Source organism: Lissotriton vulgaris, chromosome 2_1 (assembly GCF_964263255.1).
Source record: "Lissotriton vulgaris chromosome 2_1, aLisVul1.2, whole genome shotgun sequence".
Lineage (NCBI taxonomy): Eukaryota > Metazoa > Chordata > Amphibia > Caudata > Salamandridae > Lissotriton > Lissotriton vulgaris.
In genome coordinates, this window is record NC_141687.1 from 1195343265 (window position 1) to 1195370214 (window position 26950).

Sequence of the window (26950 nt, forward strand, 5' to 3'; positions counted from 1 at the left end):
ACCAGCTAAGCTGCCTAGTTCACCACCAAACTCAAAGAATACAGACGCACCTGCAGACTCCTGGAGAAGAACAGGAGAAACTGCAAGACACACATAAACTTCTAAACATACAAGAACGCCATGCCCAAATACCACCAACGTATCAGTAGCACTGAAAGGACCTTCATCCACAAAAAAATAGTCGCATACTCCACCAACTCCAAAGACCTCTTCAACACCATCCATGAATTCACCAAGACCACCAGATAAGCCACAGATAACGTCATCCTGGACACATCTCAATCCGGATTCTCAAGCAACCATGGCACAAGACCGCCCTACTCGCTGCCACACACAACATCCACACACTCCTTGACCAAGGTCACACTGCAGCCCTGATTCTACTTGACCTGTCAGCAGCATTCCACACTGTCTCCCACTGCACACTAGCGGGCAGACTAAATGACCCAGGCATACAAGTTACCACTGTTGACTGTATCTGATCATTCATCACCGGCAGGAGCCAAGGGATCAGACTACCACCCTTCCTCTCAGAACCCACACAATTCTACTGAGGAGTTCCCCAGGAATCATTGCTCAGCCCAACACTCTTCAACATCCACATGGCCCCCCTCGCCGCCATTGTCCAACAGCACAGCCTCAGCATGGTATCCTACGCCAAGGACACCCAGCTCATCCTCTCCCTCACCAAGGAGGCCACCACCACCAGACTCAACTTCCAGGAAGGAATGCAGGAAGTTGCAACCTGGATGAGCAACATCTGCATGAAACTTTACACAGACAGGACATCATTTGTCATCCTTGGAACCACCCCAGCGGCATGTAACAATACCTGGTGGCCCACTGCCCTCGGCAGCCCCCAACCCAAACGGACGATGCCAGAGACCTGAGAAGAAACCATGGGTCCCAACTGATAAGCCTGGTCAGAGGGGTCCCAAGACATGTTTTGGTTGTGGTCAGGTGGGCCACTTCTACTGGGATGCTAAGTGTCCCAAAAAGATTAATGCTGCACCCACTGGTGCACTGTTCCGCAGATGGCTAGTGTAGCCCTGGGGGAGGAGTTGGGTGCCCAAGGTAGGTGGGGCCAACAGAGATGTCCCTAGTCACTTTAGGAGACAGAGAGATAGACCCTAGGACTCAGCTGCCTGATAACACTAAGAAGTACAGGCAGTGGGTGACTATCAATCGCCATAGGGTGGAGGCTCTGATAGACACCGGAGCCAGTGTGATAGCTGTCAGTTGTCGGCTAGTGTCTGAAGAGCAGATGATCCCCAACGCTTTCTACCCGCTAGTTGCCGCTGACAATTCAGAGTGCCACTGCAAGGTGGCACATGTTCCCTTTGAGTGGGGGGGTCTCAGGTACCTTTCCGGTAGCTGTGAGGCCAGCCATGCCTGTTGACTATCTGCTAGGCAATAATTTGGAAAGTTCCCTTTGGGCCAAGGTGGAGAGAAGGTCTCATTTGAAGATGTTGGGTCTGCCTGAGTGGGCGTGTGTGACCACTCGGTCAATGGCAGCTGGTAAGGGTATTCAAGAGGACCTGGAGCCTGAAAGAATGGCCCAGGTGCCTGCCTTAAAGAGAAGAGACAGGGGGCATGAGAAACCTGCCCCTGAAGTTCCCACGGTCCAGGAGGAAGGCAAACCTTGAGGGGGATGCCCTGGAGCCTACAGGGGAACAAGTGGCTGAACTGGGGGACCTGCTTGAGCTGACCCAATGGCAGCAGGAAGGAGGCCCCTCCAGGGAAGAGTTCTGTGAGGAGCAGAAAAAGTGCCTTTCTCTTGTGGGTTTGTAGCAACAGGCTGCAAACCAGGCAGCAGGTGATCAGTCTGGATCACATTGGATTTACTGGGAGAATGGTCTCCTGTATAGCAAACCTAAGGTTGCTGAGCCTGGGTCAGCCCGTGTGCTGGTGGTACCCCAGTACTTCAGAGCCTTCCTCTCTGGGTCTCGCTCATGATGTGTCTTTAGCAGGACATTGGGGCAAGACAAAACCTTTGATAGGCTTGTCACCCACTTTTACTGGCCCCAAATGAGCAAGAGTTCAGATACTCATTGCAGGACACGTCAGACTTGCCAGGCAAGTGTTAAGAGTGGAAGGAAGCAGAAGGCTCCTCTCCAACCTTTCTCTGTGGTCAGCACCCCCTTTGAGAGGGTGGTCATTGACATTGTAGGGCCTCTGGATCCCAAGACAGCCATGGGCAACAGGTTCATCCTGGTCTTGGTGGACCATGCCACCCGGTACCCGGAAGCCATTCCTCTCTGGACTGTTAAGGCCCACGTGGTGGGTCGTGCGTTGATGGGGATTTTCTCCTGTGTGAGGTTCCCCAGAGAGGTGGTGTTAGACTGTGATACCAACTTCATATCTAAGTATATGAAGTCCCTGTGGCAGGATGCCGGTGTAACCTATGAGCTCACCCCTCCTTACCACCCCCAAGGTAATGGACTGGTTGAGAGATTCAACCGGACCCTGAAGGGCACAATTATGGGTCTTGCGGAACCCATGAGGCATAAGTGGGACGTCCTCTTGCTATGCCTTCTGTTTGCTTACAGAGAGGTGCCACAGAAGTCCTTATAGTTCAGTCCCTTTGAACTACTGTACGGCCATCCTGTGAGAGGACTTCTGAGTCTGGTGAAAGAAAGCTCGGAGAAAGCTCCTAGTAAACCGCCCCAGGATGTATATAGCTACATGCTGGCCTTAAGAAACCAGACTAGACACTTCAGACTGCTCACTCAGGAGAATCTGGAAGCCAGCCAAGAGGAGATGAAACTTTGGTATGATCAGAATGCCACTCTGATCGAGATACAGCCTAGACAAAAAGTTTGGGTCATGGCCCCAGTGGAGCCTTGTGCACTCCAGGATAAGTGGGCCGGACCATTTGAGATAGTGGAGCGCAAGAGTAACATCACCTACTTGGTGGACTTGCAGTCTCCTAGTAATCCTTTCCGGGTCCTATATGTGAACCGCCTGAAGCCCCACTTGGAGAGGTCCGAATTGGGCATGCTCCTAGCAACAGATGCTGGGATTGGAAGAGGAGACTGAGACTCTTCCTGACCTCCTGTCTGCCCAGGAGCAAGATGGGTCAGTGGACGGTGTGAACCTCTCTACCGCCCTGACCCCTGAGCAACAGAATGACTGCAGCCAACTGTTGGAGCAGTTTTCTGATCTGTTCTCCCTGACTCCCGGTGTCTCTCAGTGATGCGTCCATAATGTGGAAACTGGGGGCAGTCCTCCAGTAAAACATAAGATTTAGAGAGTGACTGACAGGGTCAGAGCTTGCATCAAGGAGGAGGTCTCCAAGATGTTAGGGCTAGGGGTGATTGAGTCCTCAAACAGCCCTTGGGCCAGACCAGTGGACTTGGTCCCAAAGGCCGCCGCACCCGGTGTCACCCCAGAACTCTGGTTCTGTGTGGATTACCGAGGGCTCAATTCAGTCATCAGGACTGACGCGCACTCCATCCCCACAGCTGATGAGCTCATTCATCAGTTGGGGGCTGCCTGGTACCTCAGTATGTTTGAATTAACATCTGGTTACGGGCAGATCACCTTAACTGATGTGGCAAGAGAGAGGTCAGCATTCTTCACACCATATGCGCACTATCAATTCCGGATGATGCCCTTTGGGATGAAGAATGCCCCTGCCACCTTTCAGAGGTTGGTCAACCAGGTGTTGGCTGGACTGGGGGATTTCAGTGCCGCCTACGTGGATGACATTGCAGTCTTCAGTACCACTTGGGAGGATCATCTGCACCACCTCTGGGAAGTGTGGAAGGCACTGCGGAGGGCAGGCCTCACAATCAAGGCAAGTAAGTGCCAGATCCGGCAGAGTTCCGTGGTGTACCTGGGGCGCCAGGTTGGGAGCAGCAGGTGGCGTCCCTACAGCCCAAGATTGATACCATTCTGACTTGGGAACCCCCCAAGACCCAGACAAAAGTGAGAGCCTTTTTAGGACTCACAAGGTATTGCAGGAGGTTTGTAAAGGGTTATGGTAGCATTGTTGCCCCTTGACAGAGCTGGTTTCCAGGTAGCAGTCCAAGAAAGTGAACTGGACTGATGCATTCGAGATGGCTTTTGATGCCCTGAAATCTGCCATGTGTACGGCACCCGTGCTTCAGGCTCCCAACTTCTGAAGGGAATTCATTGGGCAGACAGATGCTTCAGAGCATGCTGTGCTCTCATATTTGAATGAAGAGGGCCTAGACCAACATGTAGCCACTTCGTCATCACATCTCTCCCCATCTCCGTAGCCTGCATTGGCTACCAGTAAAGAAAAGAATAGAATTTAAAGCTCTGAGTCTAGTCTACAGGTCATTGGGGGAGAAAGGGCCAAAAGACCTGAAAAAGAGAATACAGAAATGTTCCCAGACCAGGGTCCTAACATACAACCTTCAGGAACTGCTGGTAACCCCACAATTAAAACAAACTAGAATTGGTTGGCGCTCGTTTTCAGTAAAAATGGCTCCCATATGGAATACCATGCCAGTACACATCAGAAAGGCCAAGACAGAAAGATTATTTAGGAAAACACTGAAAACATGGCTGTTTAGCCTTCCCTGAATCCCTCGTATGGCCTAATCCTGCTGCTGTTGCCGTTACTAGCGCCGGGACACCCCCATTGGAGGTAGCCGTGCGCTCTATAAATGGTAATAATGATAATAATTATTAGGAGGTTACTTCCACAGGAACAGAGGTGGAGTGTGATTGAATGAAGGGAGTCTTATACAGCTCAACTTAGCCCAAGGGCATCAAGGCGCCAACAGGTCGTCCATACTGTAAAACGCTAATGTGTACTATTACAGATATGCCTCAGAGAAAAGCCAGGTCTTTAAAGCTTTAGGAAACAGGGCAAGGGAAGATTGCCCTGCAAGTTCACGAGGGAGAGAGTTCCATAACCTGGGTGCAGCCGAGGAAAAAGCTCTACCTCCCCATGATGCTCTTACAAATCTGGGAACCACAAGAAGTTTTTTATTGGAGGAGCGAAGAACTCGACTGGGGGAGTAGGAGTGAACAAGCGATCTAAACCCCTCTGGGCCCATCCCATGGACAGCCCCATGGTCAAGACAAAGAATCTTGAAGGAGATCCTGGACTGAATGGGGAGCCAGTGTAAATTTCTTCTAGCTAACGAGGCAGAGGCAAGCCTAGGGAGGTCAGGAACCATCTTTGCTGCCACGTTCTGGACCATTTGCAAAGGACGGATAAAGCTCTTATTTATACCAACATAGAGGGTGTTGCAATAGTCCAGACTTGAGGAAACTAATGCCACACTGGCTTGTTTCTGAGCACCAGGGGAAAGATAGTGAGCAATATTTCTAAGAACCCTGATGATGCCGCAGCAAGTAGAGACCATCCTGCTGACCTGATGATCAAAAGAAAGCGTGGTATCTATTAGCACCCCTAAGTTCCTAGCGAACTGGCGGGGGGGCAATCCCCAAGTGAGGGTCGCCACCAGTCATCAGATATCCTGATTACCCCCAAAGATCAACACCTCCGTTTTTTCCCCATTTAACTTCAGGAAATTCTGTATCATGCATTGAGACACCGCCTCCATACAGTTCCTGAAGTTCAGGGCAGAATCCGTCAAGGGCTGCGTGAGGGAGACCATTATTTGAGTGTCGTCAGCATACGACGACACCTCAAGCCAGAAGGATCTGACTACCCTGGCGAGTGGGGCCACATAGATGTTAAACAATGTGGGGCTTAATGAGGAGCCCTGAGGGACCCCACAATGCACAGGCTTAGGGGGAGAAAGAAACTGGCCCAACTCCACCCTTTGTTCCCTTTGGTTAAGAAAGGAAGCCAAGAGGCTCAGATCAGGGCCTCCAACCCCTATCTCCCTAAGACGGGTAACCAAGATAGAGGGAGGCAGGGTATCGAAGGCCGCCGTGAGGTCAAGTAGGACGAAAAGGGTAGTGTAGCCCTTATTGACCTGGGAGCGGATGTTATCAACAACTACAGTAAGGGCGGATTCGGTGCTGTGGGATCTCCTAAAGACATGTTGTGAAACATCTAAAAGACCGGAATCATCAAGAAAAGTGCTGAGGTGTTGATTAAGATGCGATTCCAACAATTTTGCAGGGGCAGAAAGAAGAGAGATGGGGCGAAAAAATTTCAGAACCCCTGGGTCCAAAGTGGGCTTCTTAAGAAGAGGTTTAACAACCGCCATCTTCCATGAGAGAGGAAAAACTCCCTCCGAAATTGCAGCATTCATAATCTCCATGAGGGGGTGAATAACTACTTCCCGACATGCCTTTAAGACCTTAAGTGGGCAAGGGTCCAAGGGGGAGCCCGACTTGGTGTTATCAAGGAGCTGATTTATCCGTTCGGGGGTAAGGAGGGGAAGTAGAGGAGACTTGTAGAAGGTCCATCAGACAAACACCCCACTGGAGGATTGTGGGAGTAGTAGAAAGTCCCAACTCCAGGTTCAGTGATTCAAGGGTGTCGTAGATGTCTACAATTTTTGAGTGGAAGAAAGACAAACATTTTTTACACAGCTCCTGGGTTTCCACTATGGGATCAGCTGGCTGGGGGAAGGAGAGGGAGTCTATGATCTTAAAAAGATCTCTAAGAAGATCTAAGAGAAGCAGTCATATCAGCAAAGTGAGCCCTTTTTTCCTCCATGATGGCTAGCTTATATTCTTTTAGAAGAAGTTTATGTTGTTCCTTCTCCAAGGGATCCAACCGGGCCCACCAGAGCCTCTCCTGTTTACGGCACCTTTGCCTCAACAGCATAAGTCTTTCCGAGACCAAGGGGCCGAAGGACTCTTTCTCACAGAATAGTGCTGTTTAGAGGGGGCCAAGATGTCCAACGCCCCAGAGATGGTACTAGCAAATTCAAGAGCAGCAGAGTTAACGTCCTGTATTTCGGCGGGCCTCAGTTTATTCATAAAAGGAAGAAGAGCTACGTTGTTAATAGTCTTAAGGTTCCTTCTGAATTCCCATTTCCTAGCATCCAGAGGGGAGGGACTGCCTGCAGATATGACAGTTCTAACAGGACGGCCAGATGGTCGGACCAGGCTAGTGGGATCGGAGGTCCCGTCTTCAGCCTATGATCATTGGTGAAGACTCCATTGAGAGTGTGGCCAGCCAGGTGGGTGGGGTCTGCCACCAGCTGTGGTAGACCACAAGAATCCAGAGTTTCCACCAAAGTGAGGGTATCTCTAGAGTCCATATTTTCCAGATGGAAATTAAAGTCTCCCAAGAGAGTGATATTGGGCCTCTCAATAAAAGGCTCTAACAACATTAATTACATCCTGACTAAAGGTGGATCTAGGTCCCAGAGGCCTATATAATAGTAGACCAGAGAAAGAAACAGAAGGAGTGGAATTAATGGAAAAGTGCATAGCCTGAAAGGAGTTTGATGGAGTAGAAAGGAATTCAGTACGACAGATAGAGGAGTCTTTAGGTAGTATTCCTATTCCTCCTCGGCGGCCAGTTCTATCCATCCTTGTCAAGGCATACCCATTGGGAATGGCATCTACCAGGTCAGGACCTGAGGCATCAGATTCCCAGGTCTCAGTAATAAACACCCAGGTAGGCTTTCTCAATGAAACAAAGTCCCCAAAGGCGATGTTATTTTTTATTAGAGACCTTGCATTAATGAGAAAACCCTCCTCAGTGACAGTATTGGTAAAAGGCTTCGATAAATCAATGGTCGACTGAGCCTTCATGGAAATCGCTTTTACAGTACACATATGTTGAAATCCACACCTAAGCCTCTCTGATTATGACTCAGGACGAATAGTGTAATGGAAAGGCTTAATAGGAGGTTTCAAAACCAACAGTGATTGTCTGGAATAGTAGGCACTTACTTGCGAGCAAGCAAGAGAAAAACCATTATCCCTGGCCCCAGGCGCGGACTCAGAATGAGGCATTTGCTGTGGTCTGGGTCAATTTTGTTTGCTGTTGCCTCCAGTGTTTTTGCTGGTCTAAATGTTTTGGGCACTTTTGCCACTGCTGTTCAGTGCCAAAGGGTAAGTGCTTCCTTTTGAAAATTGGTGTATGGATTGGTGATTCCATGATTGGTTATTTGATTTACTTGTCAGACCCTAGTATAGTGAACCATGCATACCCAGGGCCTGTAAGTCAAATGCTGCTGGTGGACTTGCAGCACTGATTGTGCCACCCAAAGAAGCAGCCTGTAAATGTGACTCAGGCCTGCCTTTGCAGAGCCTGTGTGCAGTCTGGGACTGCCATGTCGACTTGTCAAGTGCACACACTTGCCAGTCCCCAAACCTTCCCTTTTCTACATGTTAGTCACTCCTAAGGTAGGCCCAAGGTACCCCTGTGGGCAGGGTGCATTTTATGTGAAAGGTAGGACATGCCCTGAAGTGCGTGGCATGTCCTGATAGTAAAATACTGCCAATTTTGTTTTTCACTATTGGAAGGCCATCTGTTCCCATAGGCCAGAATGGGCAGTTTGCTCATAACATCTTATAAACATAACTGACCCTGGGAACAAGATAGCAAAATAAGGTTTATTATACCTGAACTCAGAATGTTAAAGTGCATCTTTTAGGGTGGGTGAGTTTTACATTCTGTGTTTTTGAAAATACCACTTTTAGAAAGTAGGTATTTTCTTGCCTAACCATCAAGTGGGCCTCTGCTAGGTTTATGTATTGCATGTCTGGCTTTTGAATGACAGGTGCTGGAGGATGGCAGAGGCTCCGGCAGTCTGATGAGCCAGGGCTGGGCTGAATGGACCTGGGTTGAATTTAGAGTAGGGGGAGGAGATTTCCTTTCACCTGCCTAGGCCAGGTATGTTTGCAACAATGCTGTTTCCACCTCCTGCCAGGAAGCTGCACCAGAGAGGACAGAACTGGTTTTGGCTGGGTACAGACATCATCTGTCTTCAGAGAACAAAGGATTTTTAGGTATAAAAAGTGGGACCCAGACCCCAGACTTTTAGATGACTTCTGGGAATCAAGAGGAACCTTTGTCAAGGAGAAGAGCTGGAGAAGCTGAGGAAGAATACTGACCCTGTGCTGCAGTGGTTGCTTGTTGCAGAGGAAAGGAGAAAAATGACTTTGCTGTTTTCTTGGCCACCTGCTTGAAGAAAAGATCTCCAAGGGCTTGAAACAGAGCTTGTCTCCTGTTCTGGAGTCTCAGGGACCCAAAGCCTTCACCACCAGCTCCCCTCAAATCCCTTGCTGGGAATTCCAACCTGCAAATAGGTACCTGTTGCTGTTTAAGACCTCTAGAGACTGTTTGTCGCTGGAAGATCGACGCAACGAGGAAGAAGAGTGTTGCATCCACACCTGTTTCCAACTCATTGCTGGGTCACTGGGAAGAAGCGTTCCGCATCTGCACCTGGTCCAGACGCCTCGCTGAGCAACCAGGAAGAAGTGCGCTGTATCCATACCGGGTCCTGACGCAGCGCAGAGAAAACTGTCACAGCACCTACAGTGCGGCTGCAAAAGTTCATGCATTGTACTGGATCGTCGCATCACATCGAGCCTCCATTTTGTCGCATCACCCCGGATCATCGCAACGCATCAATGCACTATCTTGTCGCATCGTAAAAGGAATGCAGTAAGAAATAGATGCATCCCCATCTCTCCGGTAAGGAACAGACACATTGCCTCCCCTGCGCTGCAGTAAGGAACAGACTCATCGCCTCCCCCAAAGCAAGGAACTGACGCATCACCTTCCCTGCGACTCCTTTGTTTGTTTTTGCGTGACACATCTAAGGTATTTTGTGGGAAAAGTGTTGCATTTACAACTTGCATTGAACTGAACTATTTCTACAATTTAAGAGCCTTATTTTTGATACTGTATTGTGGATTTTTGTAGTTTGGTCTTGTGTTGCTTTAGATAAACATTACTTATTTTTCTAAACTGGTGTGGTGTTCATTTGTAGTGTTTTCACTGTATTACTGTATGTGTTCACAAAGCTTTACACACTTCCTCTGACATAAGCCTGTCTGCTCATGCCAAGCTATCAAGGGGGTGAGCAGGGGCTATTTTAGAAGTTTATCCAGAGACGTTTTAAGGCATGGACAAAGTGGGCTCTGGCCTGTGGCCCCAGCCATTCAGGCCCCCAAATAGAGCGGGAACTGATGTGCAGAAAGTATTGCCCTGATGGGCTTAAATAATACTGAAACAGATTGCTTTAAATTCTGTTTTCCTCTAATTCACTTTTAATGTGGGTGATGTTTAAGTCTATTTCAGACATTTTGAGGAGAAATGTGTTTATGTTTCATGCAGCATCCATAAAAAAGTTTCTTTTAGATTAAAACAGAACCTCACATATAAGAAATGGGGAGGTGTCATAGAGATACATTTCCAGTAATATTAGTGAGCTGATGCTGTGTTACAATATTGAAAACACATACCACTATCCCTGAATATTAGATGTAAACACATCACATTTAGAATATGGAGGAGTGTGCCTGAGCACTGTCAGTGACCTCCTGGACGAAGAGGGCATGAAAGAGCTGAAATTGGATTATAAATAAGGCTCGCTGTTTTCCATTTCTACTGATTTTTACAGATAAATACAGATAGAAACCATTTATTTTCCTGTCTGTATTTTTTTTTATATGTGGATTAAAATAGAAATTGGGCTGTTTTTGAGTGATTCTAAATGCTGTCAATAATGACTGCCAGGCCAATAGCTGGGCAGATTGACAGGAAGGGGATAACACAAATATATAGATTTTAGTAAAGACCCTTAAACAGCAGTGGATTTACACAACCTTGAAACTAAAATTTACATAGTTTCTTACAAGTGCATATTTTACCATCTGAGTGAGAATATACCATTGAAACCTGCCAGGCGTTCAGGCAAGCGTGCTCATTAACTGGTTAAATAAATGCAGAAATATACACATTTTCAGCTTCATTTTTTAACAAAACCTAAAATAAATATGGATAAATACGGGTAAAGTTAGCAAAAAATAAATATGGATAAATACAGACAGAAATGACAAAAATATAAAAGCATAAAACCAAGAGATTTAATTATGAAATCAAAATTGCCCGAGCAGAGCCTTCCAAAATACGTTTGGCCCAGGGCCCCCAAAATCCTTAAGATGTCCCTGAGTGTATCCACCTTACCCTGACTAGAAGCAAGGGTCCCAATTTGGACAAAGGTGCCTACCTCTGCCAACTAGAGACCCCTTTGTATTTTCAGCAAATTTGAGGGGATGAAAATTGTAAGATAACTCTAATGGTTAATGCACATGATGAAGATATATGTACTTTGTCTAGTCACAGATGTACCATAGAGGGTTAACATGCCTGTTGCACTGCAAAACACTACATACAGATCACAGGTTTGTATTTTATGTAGGAGGCTCACTACTTACTACTAGGCTTACTACTTTTGTAACAAAGTTAATTTTGTTACTTGCAGGGAACAAGTTACAATCCTTCTAATATTACACACTGAGCTATGAACTGGCATCAAGGACCTACAAACAAACCACAAGACATAGGTTTAGAATCTTATTGTTTTTTTTTTCATTCTTCCGAAATTCTAATGTTGATAAAAAATTATTTTTTGGGTAATAAAAAATTCTCATCAGTATAGACCACCCTATCCACTGCATTCCATTTAAAATCCTTACTTTGTTTTTTCCACATCAAGCATTCTTAACATATAATGCCTACCAGTATGAATATGTGACTTGTACACTTGGTAATGCTCACTATCTTAAGTAATATTTCCAGTAAATTGATTTACGCATTTGTATGATTCATTGTTTCTACATATGTGTGTTATAAAGTGTCGTAACACTCATTAGGATGAGCAGTGCTACAAATGAAGTGAAATATAAATATTAAATGAGTAAGTGCTCCTTAAAATTGTATTAGCATCATTACTCATACAGGTACATCTGATATTCTTACAGTGCATGAATATCTTATATGTAGGAGTTGACAAAATCAAAAACCTCTCTCCAAATCATCATTTCTCTTGAGCACTGGTATAATGATAAGCTGAACTTCCTTTTTACGCAATTTTTATCAAGATAGGAGTAGTTCCTTGCTGGCCAGGTGGTCGCAAAGGGTGGGACCAGGTGGCTGTGACTGCTGTCGCGAGGAGACCTGAGTCTCAGATCTTGGTGCCCCCACACACCTGTTAGGGTGTTATGCTTCATCATTGGACTCTCCTCCTCTGGCCAGCGCTGCAATGCCTGATGGGCCGTGGGGCTCTTAGTCGGAGATCTATTGATCTGGTAACACCGTTAAGGTGAATGCATGAGGGAGGGCTTTGTGAGAAAGTGAAATTTCAAGGTGAGCGGTATCTAAAATAGTCTGTTATCCTTCGAACAATTTTTATAATGAAAAGGGTAACATGGCTAGGTAAAAACAATGGTGCTATTGTGAGGTTGCAATGTACCAAGAAGGCGGGTAACTGGGTGAGTGCAACATGTTTCGTGCCTAGGGGGCCCAGAGTTCGGGCAGCACTTTGTCAGGACCAAAAGAATATAGTGACTACGCGCCCCATAGGGGCAAGGGACCTCCCTTCTAATAAAGAATAGTCGCTCTATGTAAGTGAGGCTGCACAGACTGATTACAGCGCAGTAAGGCCACCTAAAGGAGAAGGAAACATAATGTGACAGAGTATTAAAAATGTGTACCAGTATCCACTGTCAACACATAATTGGTAATTTGAAGAATACACTTAAGAGTGGTAGGGTGCATCTGCACAGTACAAAGTTAGGTGACAATTATTGTTAAAACAAACAAACATGGTCGATTGAGCGCTCATATTTGGAACAACGGAATCAGCACAGAGAGATGCCAATGAACATTGTCAGGGGCTCAATCATCAGACTGGAATAACGTGGTATGCCCGGGTTGAGGCATACTCACAGTGTATGTCGTTGGGCACGTTCAGTTTTCCCACTCCGGCCACACAGCTGTACCTCCCTTCTTTTACTTTGCCTTTATTTGTCTTATTTCTTGCCTCTGTTTCTGTTTCCTGCCTGTTCTTCTCCGCTGCTCCCCCTGCGGCCCCACCCCACCAGTTTCCCACTCCTGCCACTCAGCTGCACCTCCCTCCCCCCTTCCCCTATTTAATGGTGGCCATTGCGCGGATGTTTGAGCAGGATCTTTGACCTCCTAATCACAGACCCAGCTCTTCACCTGTGCAGCTCCGCTGATTGAACCTTCTCGCTGCTGCCCCTTCCACCTTTGCGCCTGACAGAGGTTCAAGTCTGTATTGGGTGTATTGTGTCCCTGTGACTTTTTAGCTTTTTGCTGTTTTTCTTTAGTTTTATTTAACTTTGCCTTTATTTTCCTTATTTCTTGCCTCTGTTCCTGTTTCTCACCTGTTCTTTGTTGCTGATGCCCCCGCGGCCCCTCCCCCTGCCAGTTTTCCAGCTCCCGTCACCCAGCTGCACCTCCCTCCCCCTTCCCCTATTTAATGGTGGCCGCTGTGCAGCCGCACCACTGGCGCACCAGATGCAAGCCCGTCTGCGCCCATCTGTGCCTGTCTGTGACCCAACCGCGACCAGCACCAGGGACCCAGAATCTCCAACCCTCCACCGCTACCACCCAGCTGCCCTCCTTGCACTCAACCCCAGAAGGAACAACAACTGCCAGCTGTCAACGCTGAACATCACTCACGGCCTGTTCTCCTGCCAACACTGCTGACATTCCTTCACCATCCACAGTACCCCCAAGACCTCCACACCCACACCGGACGCCCGCACCACCGAAGCCCTGAAGTCCATACTCCTCAACATGCGCTCCCTGAGCAGACACACCGTAGAGATCTGGGACGGCCTTAACACCCTCTTGTCAGTCGTCGCCTTCTTCACTGAAAGCTAGACAAATGCAGCCTCCGCACCTGACATCGCCACCGCCATTCCCTAGGGCTACAAGATCCAGAGGACGGCCGCCCTCACTGCCCAGGAGGAGGACTCACCATCACACACAAGAGCTCCCTCCGACTCTCCACCTCCAGCATGACCGACTCCCTCTCCAACACCGAACACCTCCACTTCCAGATCCAGCCCAGCCCCAGAACCATGCTGTGCCGCACCCTCGCCTATAGACCCCCTGGGCCTCGCACTCCTTTTACCTCAACCATTGCCAACCTCATCACACCCCACATCATCGTCTCCACGGACTACATACTCATCGGACACCTGAACTTCAACCTCGACAACCGCAGCGACCTGACTCCACAGCCCTCCTGGGCCACCTCGCCAACCTCGGAATGAAGCAGCTCGTCACCACCCCCACCCACAAGGCCGGACACATCCTCAACCCCATTTTCATAGGAGAGACAAACATCCACTTCAGCCACACCTCGCAGCCCCTCTGGACAGACCACCACCGCACACAAGCCCACAAGCCCACCCTGTAGGAATTGGAGCAAGGTCACAGAGAAGCTCCTCAACTCTACCCTCATCCATGCCCCTTCTTGCCACAACTTATGTCAACTCTGCAGCCACAGAAATACACAGCTGAATCACCAACTGTGCAGACAAGCTTGCTCCCCTCCACCACCTCGACAGACAACGCCCCCTGAAGGCCGCTTGGTTCACAACCGACTTCCAAGAGCCAGACGCTCCTTCAGACATCTCGAGAAACAATGAAGGAACAGCAAAACCACCAAAGACCAGACCACATACAAGCACTCCATAACAGAATACCACCAACTCATAAGAGCCACCAAGAGGATCTTCATCCGGAACAAAATCCTCACCAGCGCCAGCAACTCAAAGGAGCTCTTCAACATCATTCAGCAGTTCACCAAACCCCCCCAGGGAAGACACAGACATCATACCGTCACAGGACCTCTGCAGCAAGCTTGGCTTCTACTTCCACCTGAAAATCAAGTTCCTCTACGACAATATTGAAAACACATATTTTCAGCAAACCGACTCCAGAAACCGGCCTCCACTCCAGTAATGACAGCCAGCCCACCATCATCACCTGGACACCAGTCACCACCGAAGACACCAGTCACCACCAGAGACACTGGTCACCACCGAAGACACCACCATGACCATGAAAAGCATCCACTCAGGAGCCCCCATGGACCCATGTCCTCCCCACATCTTCCACAGAGCCTCCACCACCATTGCGCCTGAACTACGCCGCACCATCAATGCCACCTTCGAATCTGGCATCTTCCCAAAAGACTGGAAGTGGGCTGAGGTCAAGCCCCTTCTCAAGAAACCCACGGCTGACCTGACAGACGTGAAAAACTACAGACCCACCTCTCTCCTTTGCTTCGCAGCCAAAGCACAGAGTAACTCTTTAATGCCTAGCTGACCACCTTCATCGAAGAGAACACTATCCTCGACTCCTCCCAGTCCAGATTCCGCAGCAAACACAGCACCAAGACCGCCCTCCTCGTAGACACCAACAACATCCGCGTGCTACTCGACCAGGGCCATACCGCGGCCCTCATCCTGCTAGACCTCTCCACAGCCTTCTACACCATCTCCCACCGCACTCTGGCAGCCAGACTCCATGACACCGCCACACAGGGAACCGCCCTCGACTGGATCGGCTCCTTCCTTGCAGGCAGAACCCAAAGGACCAGACTCCCACCCTACCTCTCCAAACCCACAGAGATCAACTGTGGAGTACCCAAAGGATCATCACTCAGTCCCACGCTCTTCAACATGTATATGGCCCCCCTCGCTGACAACGTCAGACAGCATGGGCTCAGCATAGTATTCTATGCCAACGACATTCAGCTCATCCTCTCCCTCACGAAGAACCCCGAACACTCCAGACTCAGCTTCCAGGAAGGAATGAAAGACATTAAAGCCTGGATGAGCAACAGCTGCTTAAAGCAAACAAGGAGTAGACAGAAGTCCTCATCCTTGGACCCTCCCCCACCTCTTGGGACAACTCCTGGTGGCTCTCCGCCCTCGAAAACCCACCCACCCCTACAGACCAAGCCTGAAACCTCAGCATCATTCTCGATTCCTCCCTCACCAGGACGCGCCAGATCAACGCCGACGCCTCCACCTGCTTCAACTCCCTCTGCATCCTCCGAAAGACCTTCAAGTGGGTCCCCCCAAAGCCAGAAAGACCGTCACCCACGCACTCATAACTAGCAGACTTGACTACGGAAATGCCCTCAATGTTAGAATCAACTAATCTCTGCTACACAAACTCCAGACCATCCACAACACCGCAGCCAGACTAGTCTTCGGCACCCCACGACATGAGCACATGACCCAACACCTGCGAGACCTCCACTGGCTGCCCGTAGAGAAGAGAGTAACTTTTAAGCCACTCACACACACCTAGAAATCCCTCCACAACATCAGACCCAAATAACTCAATGAAAGAATCTTTTCCACCCACCCAAAAGAAACCTTCTCTCCGCCGACCTCGCCATAGCAGTGAACCTGTGCATCCGCAGAGCCATAGCAGGTGGAAGAACCTTCTCCTACGTCCCAGCCAATGCCTGGAACGAGCTTGCAGTCAATATCAGACACTCCCCTACCCAGCACACTTTCAGGAAGATCCTCAAGACCTGGATTTTTGGCTGACCCGGAGCTGCACCGCCCCAGTGCCTTGAGACCCTAACGGGTGAGTAGCGTGCTTTAAAAGCCCCTGATTGAGATACTGGGAGTGATGTGATGGGAGGGAGAGGGTGAACCCCATATCCCAGATTATAAAATAGCCGTTGCAAGCTAATTTAGGCAGACAAGTTATTGGATGCTACAGGAAGTAGTGTTGAGGCATTCTAACATTGGTTGCCAAACCTTGTGATGTCCTAATAGCAGAACACCTAAGGGGTTGTGGGGGTACCACCTAAGGGAGGTCTCAAGTTGGTGTAAGGCAAATTGGCTTGGACGGAGGTTATTGTTCTATGCATGCATTAAACCTAAAATCTAATAGCTCCTGCCATATGAATGTTGGTGGGTGAGGGGTGCGGTGGTATGTAGGTGCACTGTCAGATAGTTATATGTTCCGCTCGTGCCACAGGATCTCATCGTTCATGCCGTCTCTTTTGGTAGACAGGTGAGAAATCCACCGCTGTTCCCCCTCAAAGAGTTTCTTCTTGTGCTAAGATGGGTTCGTTTCTAGCACTGTCTAGGTTATGTCATCGGGAGTATGCCGATGGTCGATGAAATGCGCACTCATTTTGGTAGTGTTTCTTTTACACCGGATGTTGCTCCGGTGTTGAATGATTCGGGTCTTAGCTGCTTGTGTGGTCATACTAATGTATCTCAGGGAGAATGGACATTCAATGAGGTATACGTAATTTTTGGTATTGCAATTTGTATGTGTGCATTGGGTCCAAATCTGATTATCATTCAGTGGCACTTCTTTGGAGGGTTTTGTCAAATGGCACACTCCACACTGATCACAGGTATAATGTCTTGTGTCGGGTGTCATATTCCATAGTTTCCTCTGTGAAAGTGTGCACTTGGTCGGAGGGTGAGTGTGGACCAATATGTCATGGAAATTACTTGTGTGTTTGAAGGCAAAGCGTGTTATAACAGGATGCTCAGATCAACTGATTGCACAATCCGCCAGCGCGTCCGTATTTCATTCTGTATCCTGTTAGAATTGGGGGTGAACATAGTCACTCATGTGATCTGGTCTTTCTCTTTATTAGTCCTAGTTTCCAACAAGGACTCTCTGTTGTTGTTTCTAGCCCTCTTACAGGATTTGTTGATCATAGGTGTTGGGTAGGTATGGGCAGCTAGGTTCTGGCTCAGTAGTTCGGCTTCTTTATCAAAAGTGGAAATGGAGCTGCAATTTCTGCGCAGATATAGAAATTGGCCGTATGAAAGATTATCCTGCAGTGCCTTGGTAAGATGGCTGTCGTAGCGCAGTAAGTTGTTACAATCCGAGGGCTATTTGAATGTGTTTGTTGAGAGATGGCCATTCATCAGCCGGATGGTAAGGTCCAGAAAGTTGATCTCTTGATCCACACTGTGCGTGTGAACCTTAGAAATGGGTTGAGTGAATTTATCCATTCGTAAAAGGCATTGCAGGTCTCTTCTCCTCCCCTCTAGAGGATGATGATGGCATCTATGTAACAGGTTGTTGTTGTAGACGTGGACACACTCAAACTCTGCCATTTAGAGGCAAGCGAGGTTAGGGATAAAGATGCTACCCATAGGCGCCACCTGAATCTGGTGGTACAAGATATTCTGGAATAAGAAGAAGTTCTCTCGCATGGTATGGTGGCGCACTCCATGATGAAGCTAGCAGGCTTTTTTCGCTCCATTGTATTGGCTTCTTGGAGATTGATAGCTCCTACTTGGGATGAGACTCCTACATAAGGAGGGTTCCTGACCCTTTAAGTGAAGCCTTTTATTGGGCTTAGACTGAAGTGAAAATAACAACTCTTCCTCACCCCTTGCCTGTTGCTGCTCCAAACGGAAAGTAGATGGCTTGCGGGTACTACTGTGTATGTGCCGCTCGCAGCTGTTCTTGCTTGCCGTGACTCTGCTTGGCTTCATATTGCCCGCATTTACTGAGGAAAAGGAGATAAGCTGCATTTATCTTGATTGATTCTGAGGCTGTTGACAGGGACCGGGACTGCGAGACCCAGGCTTCAGCGCGTGAAGACCGGAGCGCACCTGGAGTCTCTTCCCGCCCCTGCTCCGCCCTGTTTCCTGGCTGCCTGCTCTACCCTGATTCGCTGCCTCAACTATTTACAGCTCGCGGCTCCCGCTCCGCGGGTGCCGCTCGTAGCTGTTCTTGCTTGCCGTGACTCTGCTTGGCTTCATATTGCCCGCATTTACTGAGGAAAAGGAGATAAGCTGCATTTATCTTGATTGATTCTGAGGCTGTTGACAGGGACCGGGACTGCGAGACCCAGGCTTCAGCGCGTGAAGACCGGAGCGCACCTGGAGTCTCTTCCCGCCCCTGCTCCGCCCTGTTTGCTGGCTGCCTGCTCTACCCTGATTCGCTGCCTCAACTATATACAGCTCGCGGCCCCCGCTCCGCGGGGGCCGCTCGCAGCTGTTCTTGCTTGCCGTGACTCTGCTTGGCTTCATATTGCCCGCATTTACTGAGGAAAAGGAGATAAGCTGCATTTATCTTGATTGATTCTGAGGCTGTTGACAGGGACCGGGACTGCGAGACCCAGGCTTCAGCGCGTGAAGACCGGAGCGCACCTGGAGTCTCTTCCCGCCCCTGCTCCGCCCTGTTTGCTGGCTGCCTGCTCTACCCTGATTCGCTGCCTCAACTATATACAGCTCGCGGCCCCCGCTCCGCGGGGGCCGCTCGCAGCTGTTCTTGCTTGCCGTGACTCTGCTTGGCTTCATATTGCCCGCATTTACTGAGGAAAAGGAGATAAGCTGCATTTATCTTGATTGATTCTGAGGCTGTTGACAGGGACCGGGACTGCGAGGCCCAGGCTTCAGCGCGTGAAGACCGGAGCGCACCTGGAGTCTCTTCCCGCCCCCTGCTCCTCTTATTTAGGACACACCCTCCACGCTAAGCGGGACGCTTGCGGGACGCCGGGCTAAGCCCGGGCAAAGGGCGGGCCCTCTGTGGCCCTCAGTGGCCGAGGTAGGCTGGGCTGGGCCCGGTTACTTTCATCAATTGTGTCATTTTAACTGTGCTACCTTGAGTCTATCTGATACACGTTGGACTGTCAGAGGAAGATATACCTATTGAAACTGCTCCGTTACCTCCGTGAACTGTACATTTGGTCGGTCTTTATTGCATCTTCAGGACTATTGCCCAGATGCATCAACCGTTTTAGGAAGTGCAAACGGTGCGATTCGCATAAATCGGCCTTTTGCACTTCCTAAATTGGTTACTGGGATGCATCAAGCATTTTTTGGAAATCGCTTTTTTTGCGAGTTCCAAAAAAATGCGATTGCTGTTAAGGAATCGCACATTTGCGATTCCTTAACAGCAATGCATCATCCCCAAAACATTTGCGATTTCCAAAATTGCAAATGCAAATTACCACGAAGTTGAACTTCGTGGTAATTTGGAAAAATGTTTAAAAACGCATGAAAATGCATTTTTTAAACGTGTACGTTACAGGCACACATGTCCTTAGGACATGTGTGTATGTAACTCACATGTAAAAGTGCATTTCATGAGTGCAGGGGCGGGGTCCTTGGGACCCCCCTCTCCACCCTTGAAAGGCTTTGATGCATTCCAAATTGAACTTGCGAATTCGCAATTCCCATTCATTCCTATGGGCATTTCAGCCCATAGGAATGAATGGGAATATCGGATTCGCTTTTTGGAAATCGCAATTTTATTGGAATTCGGTAAAAAATGCGATTTTTACCGAATCCCAAAAAAATTGCGAAATTAATGATGCATTGCCATTTGCGAATCCTTAATTGCGATTCCTTATTTTTCGCAATTAAGGAATCGCAAATGACAATGTTGATGCATCTAGGGGTATATGTATTATTTCTGGTGCACTATTTTGATACTTTTATCACTCTTTTGGAAGTAAAGTACTTTTTCATCACTATTGTGTGAGTGAAATCTCACTAAAAATGTCTAAGAAATTGCGTTCAGGAAGGGAAGTGGGAGGTATATTAGCTTCACAAAAAGAGCTTGTCCGTACAAGAAATAAATCAGTTAATAACCCCCCATTGAAGGGTCAATGCCAACTCTCTGATCTATGGGATTTGCCCACCCTGAAGAACGCAAATATGTCTATGAATAAAGCCACCGGTGTTATGGCCCAGGAGGTGCATACTTTAGTTATTACGTCTCCCCCGCCCATTTTGGTGCAGCCCGCAGTACAACAATCTGTACTAGTGGGGTCTTCTCCATTTGTTCATTCTGCACGGAAGGGAGAGAGTAAGGTTGATCTACCTGGGCCTGTAGGGGAACCTATGAATTATCCACTGTTGCCTCACACTCCGCAGAAGGATAGGTCGGGTGGTGGCCCGTCATCTTTATCCACAGACCCTGAACTCTGTGGTCGACATGTAAACATAGCTAAAGTGGAAATTCCGGCCCCTATCAAATCCTCGGGGGGTGCGACCCCTTCTGGGCTTATGTTGTATAGTAGTACCCCCTCGCTAAATGGTGAGGATATGTCTAATCTGTTAGATGCCTCTGGGTCTTTGGCTCTTAATTTATCGGGTATATGCCGTCCTCTGGAGACGTGTGAAAAACCTATCTCTGAATCCATGATTGTCTTGGAACAATTATTGGCCTCGATTTTAGCTCTATTGGGGAAATTTGTTGGCAGCTCAGATTGTATCTTGGATTCAGTTACTCAAATTTTGAAGGCTTTGCTACAAAAATCATCTGATACGAGATGTGTTTTTCCTCCAATGACTGAACACAGCGTGCCAGTGGGAGAAATAAATGCCCCTTCAGTAGTTGCTAACACGAAGGATGCGGCAGCAGCTCTGCAATCACCCACTGTAGCCATCCCCTCAACTGCAGTGCCGAACTGTATTAAGAACTCAGTCTTAGAGATTGAGGAAGAAAATAATTCTATCCCCGGCTCTAAAGGGGTTCAAGACCTATTCCCCATCTTCACGTCTGAGATTAGAAAAGACACTAATGATTCCAAACTTGAAGTAAAGGTAAAAATCGGCAAACATCGAAACAATAAAGGGAATAAAAAGAAACCCATTCGAAAATATAGGAAGAAAAGGCAGCGTCGGATAATTTTTCAAAATTGTTCGGCCGAAGTGGAGAATGAAGTAGTTGATTTGGAACTCTGCTCATTATCTGCAAAGGCGGATGCTGAGTTGAAACCCTTCATCCCTGCCCCCTTAAAGGGTGAAAGTGAATCGTGTCCCCCAACAGCTTTGGAAGTTTTGTCACAAAAAGGGGGTCATTTTCCAAGTCTTTCTTTACTGCCTGTGAGTGGAGAGTCAAATCATCTTCAATCTGGGTCTCTTAATCCCTTGGCTCCTCCCTTTTCTATAGCTTTAGAGACTGGTGTCTGTCCTATTTTGGATTACCCCCAAACAACATTAAAAGCTCCAGTGGACACTCTTGTCTTAGACTTTCTACCTCTATTTGATGTGGACCTTCCCATAAACAGAGCCTGGTTACTTAAGCGCTTCAGTGAGAGTGAAAGTCTCCATCATATCCAAACTAGGGACATTGACCTGGTTACCCTGTTTGGTGAAGTCAAGGTTTCTAGTATAAGGGTCAAATTTTATTCTCCTATTATTGTAAATTTGATACTGCAGCAAGCTGAGTTTTTCCAACGCACAGGTATCGATATTCTCCCGATCCTCAACCTTTATTTATATATGCTTATTTCGCGCCTGAATCAGCCCCGAAGGGGTATCACCGCGCGTAGCTTCTGAGCAGGTATCATGGAACTACCAAGGACATAAGACTGCTGCGATAGCGGGGGAAAACATTAATCTTGGGGGAAAAGATATGTTTTTAACTTCCTTCTAAAGGACAGATGGTTGGAGGTATGTCTCAGCAATGGGGGCAAAGAATTCCTTGGTAATATTAACCACCCCTATGGGGAGGAAACAGGAAGAGAGGAGATTAAGGGGGTGGCCTCTTCCCTCGGGGATCTGAAGATTCGGGTCTCTAAGGGAAAATGCACGGTCCTGCAAGTGAAGCCACTTCCGCTAACGCAGACCTCCTCTCTTATAGAGGATAACGATCGGTGGAACTGGCTGCATAGTGCTTTAACTACAAAAACTAAAGATAACCCCAGATTGTTTCAGCATCTTTAACACCTTATTGAAAATTATTTCTTGGAACACGTCAGGGATTCATAGTAGCCCATAGAAATTCGGACTCTTATTTTCGTTAGGAGCTAATGTGATTTGTTTACAGGAAACTTGGTGTGTCAACACGTTGCATGTCTCTAAGGACTATTATGTCTTGGAAGTGCCTGCTGCCCCTTCCAAGAAAGGGCACGCTAGGGGGGGAATTGCCTGTTTATTATCCAATAAATTGCAATGGAGATTCTCCCATTATATTGATTCCAGTAAACTCTTCCATGCTATTACCATTGAAAACCTGTTTAATGATGGCATAAAGGCTCCTATTGTGATTTTAAATGTGTATATTCCTCCAGAAGAGTGTTTTAATGTGTTAATGAAGCGTGTATTTCGTTATATACATCAAATTAAAAATGTTTCATCTCCTCCTGAAGTTATGCTTGTGGGCGATCTGAATTGCAAAATTTCTAATGTTAGTCTGGAACTATTTAGGAATAAGTCTAAAGAAGAGGCTTATTTTGTTCCTCAGGCGCTCTTCCCTGATAAGTTAGTAACAAATAAAAGAGGGAAGATCTTGCTAAAAGAATTAGCGGACGTCGACGGACTTATATTAAATGGGAGATTCCCGTCGGACGTCCCTGCAAAATTCACCCACAAGTCTCCCTTTGGTTCTTCCATCCTGGATTATGCCATCGCCGATTATGGCCTGCTTCCATTTATTCTGGACCTTAAGGTTATACCTACCCCTCTGAGTGATCACAGCATATTATTTGTAACTATTTCCTTAAATGCCCTGCCTACTGCACCCTGGTCCCTCAACGGCAGCGATGCTGCCTTTCACGTTTCTTCGGGAAGGTGCTTTTGGAACCCCTCAGCCTTTAATGGGGTGCAGGCTCTTTTATCCGATACCCTTCTAGTTCTAAATGAGTGGCGGGGGAACGAAATTGTAAACTTTGAAGAATTTATGCGGAAGATTATCTCCTACGCTAATAAATCTTCCAGATCTAGAAGAGGGGTTGATGTTCCCAGTCCTCTGCGTATCCTAAACAAGGAAATTAATAATCTAGTCCGGGAACAATATTTAGATAGAGGTATGGAACGTGGAAAAGAGATTTCCAGGCTAAAAAGAAAGAAGCAGACTTAAGTCAAAAATAAAAAAGGTGAAGGAATATATTGTTTGGATCAACTTAAGGGAATCTGTTGTTCACGGTAAGATTAGAGAATTCTGGGCAATAATCGGTAAGGGGTGTGGGTCTAGACTGAGCCCCTCCCCTATCCCTATAGCGGAAGAGGTATGGATCCCTTATATTCGGGACCTTTATGCAGGGAATTGCACTTCCGGTGCTCTTGCCTCTGATAATATCCCAGGTGATGATACCACTATTGGTCTCACCCCGGATGGCCTTATTAACTATCCCTCAGAAAAGGAAATTGAGATGGCCATAAAAAACATGCGTGTCTCCGGGGCAATGGGCCCAGATGAACTCCCCATGACGGTCCTGAAACAGGATCCCGTTAGATGGAGTAAAATTCTTTATCCCTTGTATAAAGCCTGCTTCATGTCTAAAAGGGTACCTGCCTCTTGGCGGGGGAGTATCTTGGTTCCCATTTTTAAGAAGGGAACCAGGGATTGCCCAAGTAATTATCGTTTGATTGCTCTTCTCGACGCAATCGGAAAGGTTTTTGCGAAATGTCTTCTAGGATCCCTTTCCGCTTGGGTTGAGGAGAACAACATCCTGCCGCTTGAACAGACTGGCTTCCGCAGGAATCATGGAACGTTAGATAATCTTACCGCTTTGCATGTGGTCACAGATAAATACGTACAGGTGAGAGGAGGGGTAGTGTATGCAGCTTTTATAGATTTCTCCACGGCATTCGACAAAGTGGATCGCGGAATGCTGTGGAGAAAATTGGCTGCGTTTGGTCTCCCATCTTATCTGTTGGAGTTGGTGCGGGCTCTCCATACAGAGACTTGGTGTAGGGTCCTGCTGGGGGGCGAAAGGGGGCTATCTGATCCAATCCCTTCGGATAATGGCCTCAAACAAGGCTGTTTATTGGCTCCCCTTTTGTTCTCCTTATATACGGCTGACCTACCCGCCGCTGTGTCTGCCTCAGAGGGCATCGCCCCGGTGGTGGGGGGACCCCAATATCCTGCCTGATGTATGCTGATGATGTCCTCATTTGCGATTTAACCCCTAAAGGACTTTCCAATTGGCTACATGCTCTCCATAGTTTCGCTGTGGCTCATTGCATGAAGATTAACATAACCAAAAGCAAAGTCATGTGTATAGCTGGCAAGAAGAGGTGTCGTTCTGTAGATTTTGGTTGGTTTATCGGGGGTCAAAAACTGGAGGTTGTAAAGTCGTATATTTTTCTGGGGAAAATCATTACGGCTAATTTGAGTGAGAAGCTCCAAATAGAGCATTGCTCTCGCAAAGCTCTTGCCCATGGCAAAGGTTTAAACTCACTATACCATGCAACGGGGAAACGGCACTTTCCGATTTTATTGGAAGTGTATAGATCTAAAATCCCCGCAACAATTCTCTATGGTATCGAGCTAATAGAGTTGAAAAAGTGGGACTTCTGCCATAAGATTGAGGGGAAACTGTTAAGATCTCTCTCTTCCCTAAATACTGCCTGCTCTTTGGCCGCTTGTAGGCTCGACTTTGGTCTAAGGAGTAGTTGGGTACAGGGATTATGTGCCCTAGTAAGATGGGTGGCCTGTCTTGCGAGAGCGGAAGTAGGGACAATGAGAGCTCTCCTTAAAAGTGAATTATTGGGTAATTTCAATGAGTTTTCTCAACTGGTTCGTAATTTTAGAAAAGCCGTATCTCTTTTAAAATTAGATGAAACTACTCTCTTTGTGTATTCCCCCTTACAGTTAAAACTTGTTTTAAAAGCAGCCTCTTGGGACCTATGCTTTTAATCGGATAAAAAGCTTATTTGTGAAAAAAGGAATGTAGATATCCTTCTTGACACCTACCTGATGAAACTTCCACAACCTTATGTGCGATGGTCCCTGCCTCACGGTATTCGTAGATTTTGGTTTCTTCTACGTTACGATTTAATACCCCTTAATCTTTTGTTATCTAAATGGCATGGTTCCTCTTCTTTGTGCAATTTATGTAATTTGAACATCCAGGACTGTATGCATGTTCTACTGATTTTCCCGGCGCTCTGTAAATTGCGCTCTAGATGGTTAAAAGTTATTTGTCTCCGTCTTGGCATTGTCACCTTGAATGACTTTCTTCATGCACTTTATTGTCCCCCTAATGAAATGTTCTGCTTCCACATTTTTAACTTTTTTAAAGGTTTTTTACCTATTTATTAATATTCAACGGAGATGCTTTTCGACTTGCCAATTCTCCACAGTTCTGTTTTGTATGTCAGTTCTGTATTTAATCTAGGTATCCTATATGGCAGATATTGTTTGTCCAATGTAATTGTATTGTTCTTATTTCTGTACATTTTATGTGGCCCTCTGTTGAGAGCCAAAAACATAATAAATAAATTGAATACTACTGCGTATGTCCCAGTGTCAGCCAATCGCACTAAGATGTATCCAGCATATTTCACTGGGGCCAGCCCAGATACAGTTCAATAATAGATCCCAGAGACAAGATTCAGCTGAATTCCCCTTAATTCTAGCTCTGTGTACAGATACATCACACAACAACGTTCATATGCCTAAAGCCATATTATTCTATAGACTTTGGCAGTATCAAATAAATGCTAAACAGCATGATTATGCCTTGAATAATTAAAATTGAAAATGTTTCTGTTCTGAAAAGAAGAGACTGTGAGTCAAACATTACTAGGGTCTGTGGATAAGCTTGTGGTCTTCATATTGTCTCAGACATTCTTGTCTCCGTCATATCACTTTCCTGTGCAATCGCTTACTGAGGTAAAGTTTTACGCCATTGTCTTCCCCACATCTTTCTGAAATCCACCATCTGTATATCTCTCACATCTCTTTCCTCTTCATCACTCCCTTTTCACTTGATCCTCCTGTATTTAATTTCTGGTGCCACTTTCCATTCACCATGCACTGTCTCCCTCTAGTTCTTCACCTGTAAAAGCTGCCTTTTAGTTCCATTGATGCTATCAATATTTCACCACTGTGTATACCCTCTACACACACTTACACATAAAATGGCAATTACAATTAGCACATATGTGACCATCGGTCTGTGTGCTCTGAGGAAAGGCAAAAGATTGCATACGCATGACATCTGAACACCTTTGTGAACCTGTACAGGCACTATCAGAAACATGCACTGCTTTCTGCCTCAACTCCAGAGCTCTTAATCGCGCCCAGTCAGGAACAGCCATAATCACCCTGATCTCACAAAGACACCTAGAGGCGATTACA